Below are 6,307 nucleotides of genomic sequence, written 5' to 3' on the forward strand. Positions count from 1 at the left end.
GCAGCAGAAATAAACTTAGTTTCGTAATAGCCTCGGTTGAGCACGTTGTTAGTCTTAGGTTTCTCTTTGCAGTTATTCAGTATTCAGTTTATCAATTGAAACAACACAAGTAAGAATGTAAAACTGAAAGCTGTAAATAACACATAGACTTTTACGTGGTTCGGAAAAACCCTTTCCTACATCCACGGTCGGTTGATCAGACCAAAAATCCACTCCGCAAGTGCTTAACAGGTGCACTGCAAACCAAACCGTGTGCTTGCCGGGTGCACACAACCGTACCACTGAAGAAACCACTTCTTCAGTACCCACACTTCACTCGTGTCAGATTTCTCTTGCTTAGCACAACCCGCGCTAAGACTTCTCAGAGTCAGAGTACCTTCCTGAACTCCGAATCACTCAAACACTCTACTCTTTCTTCTTGAAAGAAGGTTTGAACGGTTGCCAACTGTACTTCAAAGAACAAGTTCTTTGGAGTAAGTTTGACCTTGGCTTCTGGGTAAACAGAGGTTTGCCTAAGGTCTAAGAGAATGTATGTAATCAGCAGTGACTGATTTTGGCTTTGGAATTCTCTTCTTCGATTCAAGCTTTGGGGAGGTTAAGCTTTAGGCTGAGTAGCGATTTTGGCAGAGCTTCAGCTTATGTCGTTGAATCGGTGAAGATTGAAGTTGATTCTCGAGCGCTACTTATTGGAGAAGCCTTGAATAGATTCGTTGGCGGAGAACGTCTTCAAGATTTCTTCCGGTGGAGAGCATTTCGAATTTGGGCTGAGGCTTCAATCTTCGAGGTTCCTTGTTTGGTGGAAACGGCTCTCTTGAAGGACAGGAGATGTGACGTCTCTGATAAAGTAGCCACCAAATAGGAATGGCCTATGCAGAGATAAGGAGATCTTGAGATCTCTGCATTTAATGCGGCTGTACTTTTGTGAGTACGTGGCTTCCTTTGAACGTTGGAAGTTCAGTCCGAGGAAGAGGGTTTAACTGATACTTGACTTTAGTATCAGTTCGCTGAGTCTACGGAGCACGCATTAAGTAATCAGTTCCGAACTGATTCTCCAACTGATACTTCAGTTGGTATCTTCAGTCTTCAGTCTTTAGTCCTTCGTCCTTCAGTCTTCAGTCTTCAGAACTGCAAGCTAAACTAGAAACGAACTCTAACACTTGAGTTCAAAACTGTTCTAGTCTATTACAATTAAGACCTATGGATTTTGGTATCATCAAAACAAGGATTATGATATTCCACAAGGTTCTCAACAAAAAGAGCAACAAGTGTTAATTTATTTGAATTGTTGTTGAGTTATCTTGTAATTTATATGGTAGAATTAATTGGGTTAAACTTGAGTTGTAATGAATGTCGGACCTTTAAGAAATGATTGTGTTATAAATGAATAAGATTGTGTCATATTTTTAAATAAATATTGAATTTTAGGAAAAAACAAATTCTATACAAACAATATTTAATTGATTATAATATTGTTAAATAGGGCATGATTTTTCTAGGACCTACGACACCGGTTAAAAATCATAGTGCTATATAAAAATTGTTTTTTCTTGCAACTACGATAATTGACAAAAGCTAGTGAAATATATAGAAAATACTACAAACATTTGGTACCTATAACACTAGTCGAAAATCAATATGGTGTACCAAAACGACTCCGAACTCTAGGCGCTCAAAGACCACATGTAATGCAGGTTGTCATAAAAATCTTTGAAAACAGACAATGCCCGCAAATTGTAATCTCATCTCCTACTTTTCTGTTTCATTGTAACTACGCCCGCAAATTGTTGGAATATAAGCTTGCGGGCGTAGTTACAATGAAACAGAAAAGTAGGAGATGAGATTACAAGGTGAAAACGGAATTGAAATTACAATATAACAGAACCAGAAAATAGCCGAGTCGAGGAGGATCCTCTTTCCGCAAGACGAGATACGCCCCGGTAGTGCTCTCGGTTTGGCGTGTCGTCCCCAAAGATAAAACGGCTTTGTCTCGTAGGTAGCAGCACCGCAGACCAACGAGCTCCGGCGAACTTAAACGAGGCGAGAACAGAGCTCCAAGACTATATGAGTGCAGAGAGTATGTGGATGCTAGAATGCAGATTTCTGTGTGTTTGGATGCATGGAGTGGTTGTCCTATTTATAGGCACAGTCCACTTATGGAGGATCCCGTCTAATAATGACGACAGTTACCAAGTAACCCCCACCCGTCCAATAATGACGGCAGTAATGACGGCAGTTACGTTGTAACTTCCTCCCGTCCAATAATGACGGCAGTAATAGCGGCAGTTACGTTGTAACTCCCTCACGTCCAATAATGACGTTCAATAATGACGGGAGTTATGGAGGTGTGGAAGCTTCTAGTTGGGAGACCAATGGGTCCTCCCGTTGGGTCGAGTCCCTTGTGCACGTGTGGGCCCAAATGATTGGGCCTCGTTCTTTGGACCGAGAAATCGTTGGTCCTTTGGGAGCTAAGGGTAGGGCCCAAATACCAACCCAAGAACCAATTGCTAAGATCCAAGTTCACGGCCGAGGTCGGGGACCGGGGCCGAGCGAGCAGCGGCACCGCGCGCGTGTGGGCTTTGCAACCCATCACTTGTGCACATCTCTTTTATTACATGCACTGATGTAATAGCTTATATAATGTCTTAATTATCATCCACAGAATAATGTGGCATAGGCATTAACATCTTTTTAATGCTTATCTCTTTCCACAACTCCATATTTCAAGTACTCAACTTTAAATAATTATTTCTCACTCACCGGAAATCGGTTTTGAGTAAATAAATATACTACAATCATCTACTCGGAACGTAGATCGATCCTGTCCCATTTAATTATGCTAAATTAAATGTTTTCGGTACTCGAAAATTATCAAACATTGGTTACTCACAACCAATGTCCAACAATTCCCCACATGAGTGGAAATAGCCAAATGCAAATGCAGACACAAGCTCTGTTCTCAAGAGACCTTAGTGCATTAGAATAGGTGGTTTGCGGCCTTGAACCATCCTTAGTTAATACTATCGGATATACTGGTGAATTGGTAGAACTTGATGTCTTTGAATCATTTCTCCTTCGTGTATATCGAGACAACAACATTAACACACTAACGTCTCAACCTCATTTGGTTCTCACGTTTTTGTCCTTTGCGGGCCTTGGACAGCTCTTTGGATTCATAAGTGTTAGGTCGATGCGGCCCCCACATCTCACTTATATAGGTGATTCTTTTCCGAGTATCCTGCTATACTCAACCTCCCTGAGGTGTTTAGGAATCATTAAAAGTCAAAGACTTAACCTTACCACTGAGCAGGTTTCAACACTCAGTTGCTCTCTAGGGAATGCAAGTAGTTGAGTGTTCTACTTGGAATCTTATAGCTTAGTTTTCCCATTGAACCACGTTCTTTGAGATCTCCAGTCATCATGGTTGGGTTACCACTACAATCATCCTTATTTTGTGGATTTTACACCCATTCCCTCTAGCAATTTATACATTTGATCTCGATTCAAAGCTTTAGTGAGCGGATCGGCCAGATTATCTATTGACTTTATATAGTCAATTGAGATAACTCCATTTTCGATCAAATGTCTTACGGTATTATGTCATCGACGTATGTGTCGAGACTTACCATTGTACAACTCACTTTTTGCCCTCCCAATAGCTGCTTGGTTGTCGCAGTTTATCATGACAAGCGGCACGGGTTTTGACCAACATGGAATATCTTCCAAAAAGTTTCGTAGCCATTCGGCTTCTTCACCTGCTTTGTCTAAAGCGATGAATTCTGATTCCATGGTGGATCTAGCAATACATGTCTGTTTTGTAGACCTCCACGAAATTGCTCCTCCCCCTATAGTGAACACGTAACCACTTGTTGATAACGAGTCTTTCGCGTCGGATATCCAGTTAGCATCACAGTACCCTTCAAGTACCGGGGGGTATCTCGTGTAGTGTATTCCAAAATTTAGAGTATACTTTAAGTATCTCAAAACTCTCTCAAGTGCTTTCCAATGCTCTTTACTTGGATTGCTTGTATAGCGACTCAATTTGTTCACTGGGCATGCAAGATCAGGTCGAGTGCAATTTGTAGTATACATAAGGCACCCAATGATCCTTGCATATTCTTCCTGTGCGACAGGTTCACCTATGTTCTTCTTCATGTGAACGTTGAGTTCTAATGGGGTTTTTACAGGCGATTTGTCAAACGCATTAAACCTTTTGAGCACTTTCTCAATGTAATGAGATTGTGTCAAAGTTATTCCATCAGTGGTCCTGAGAATTTTCATTCCAAGGATCACGTCAGCTAACCCCATGTCTTTCATGTCAAAATTCCTTTTTAACATGTTCTTTGTATCAACAATGATACGATTGTTGCTTCCCATAATCAACATGTCGTCTAGATAGAAACACACCATAACGTACCCATTACTAGTGCTCTTAATGTAGACACATTTGTCACATTCGTTGATTTTGAAGCCATTTGACAACATGACATTGTCAAATTTCAAGTGTCATTGCAGCGGTGCTTGTTTTAGTCCATAAAGAGACTTTACTAGTTTGCATACCTTTTTCTCTTGTCCAGGTACTACAAACCCTTCAGGTTGCTCCATATAGACTTCTTCTTCCAGATCACCGTTTAAGAACGCAGTTTTGACATCCATTTGATGAATCTCAAGATTGTGCAGAGCAGCAATCGCGAGAAGCACTCGAATGGATGTAATCCTCGTCACTGGTGAATAGGTATCGAAAAAATCGTACCCCTCACGCTGCTTAAATCCTTTAACGACTAAGCGCGCCTTATATTTGTCTATTGATCCATCAGCTTTATATTTCCTTTTTAGGATCCATTTACATCCTAAGGGTTTACAACCTTCAGGTAAATCAACCAACACCCAAGTGTGGTTTTGCATGATTGAATCAATTTCACTCTGGACTGCTTCCCTCCAGAGTAGTCCGTCTAGTCTAGAGAACGCCACTTTGATAGATGAAGGTTCTTCATCTAGCATGAAGGCAATGTATTCTGGACCAAAGTCCTTGGCTATCCTGCCTCGTTTACTATGTCTTGGTTCTGACACTTCAAGGTCAGGGCCTGGTCGCTTTCGCGATTCGGGCACTGTCTCAACAGGTTCAGAACTAGTAGTTTCTTCTCTAGTATCGTTGCTTGTACTAGCTTCTTCTTTTCCCTTGTCTTTACAAGGAAAGATATTCTCAAAGTAAACAGCGTTATTTGATTCCATCGTCATTCCTACAGTCATTGTTGGAATGTCTGATTTGTGAACCAAAAAACGATGTGCATTGCTGTTCAGTGCATACCCAATAAAGATACAATCAATTGTTTTAGGACCGATTGTAACTTGTTTGGGTGGAGGCACTTGTACCTTGGCTAAACACCCCCACACTTTAAGGTATTTGTATGAGGGCTTTCTGCCTTTCCACAACTCATGGGGAGTGACGTCCCTTCCCTTGAGTGGTATTTTATTGAGGATATAGTTGGCTGATAGAACAACCTCCCCCCACATGTTCTGGGGTAACCCAGAACTAATCAACATGACATTCATAATTTCTTTAAGAGTTCGATTCTTGCGTTCAACAACACCATTAGATTGAGGTAAATATGGAGCAATTGTTTGATGTATTATACCACTAGCGTTGCATAATTCCTCAAACGGAGCAACATATTCTCCTCCTCTATCACTTCGAACCATCTTAATTCGACTACCAAGTTAATTCTCGGCTTCTGTTTTGAAGTTCTTGAAAGCTTCAATAGCCTCATCTTTACTTCTTAGAAGATAAAGATAGCAATACCTTGTGCAGTCATCAATAAAAGTGATAAAGTACTTCTTACCACCTCGAGTTTGCACAAACTTTAGATCACACACGTCGGTGTGGATTAGTTCTAAAGGTTTAGTGCTCCTTTCCACAGAATGAAACGGAGACTTCGTGGTGGCGGTGATAAAGTTGGACTCATTCACCGTGGTGGCGGTGATTGACAAGTTGCCCCCAAGTTGGAAGGACTTCAAGACCTACCTCAAACACAACCATGCACGTGTGTTCCGACAAGAGGCGCTTCTCTACCTACAAAGCTGTTGAAGGGAGGAAGCTAAGCATGGGTAACCAAGCGTCGTCGGAAGTTGCCGGGATGGGTGATGTGGTGCTCAAGCTTTCATCCGGCACGTAGATAACCTTGAAGGATGTGCTGCATGTCCCAGACATCCGCAAGAATCTCATCTCGGGGTCTATACTAGTTGATAAGGGCTTTAGACTAGTGTTTGAGTCCGAGAAAGTTGTTGTAACCAAGTTTGGAAAGTACCTTGG

Source organism: Salvia miltiorrhiza, chromosome 8, assembly GCF_028751815.1.
Source record: "Salvia miltiorrhiza cultivar Shanhuang (shh) chromosome 8, IMPLAD_Smil_shh, whole genome shotgun sequence".
Taxonomy (NCBI): domain Eukaryota; kingdom Viridiplantae; phylum Streptophyta; class Magnoliopsida; order Lamiales; family Lamiaceae; genus Salvia; species Salvia miltiorrhiza.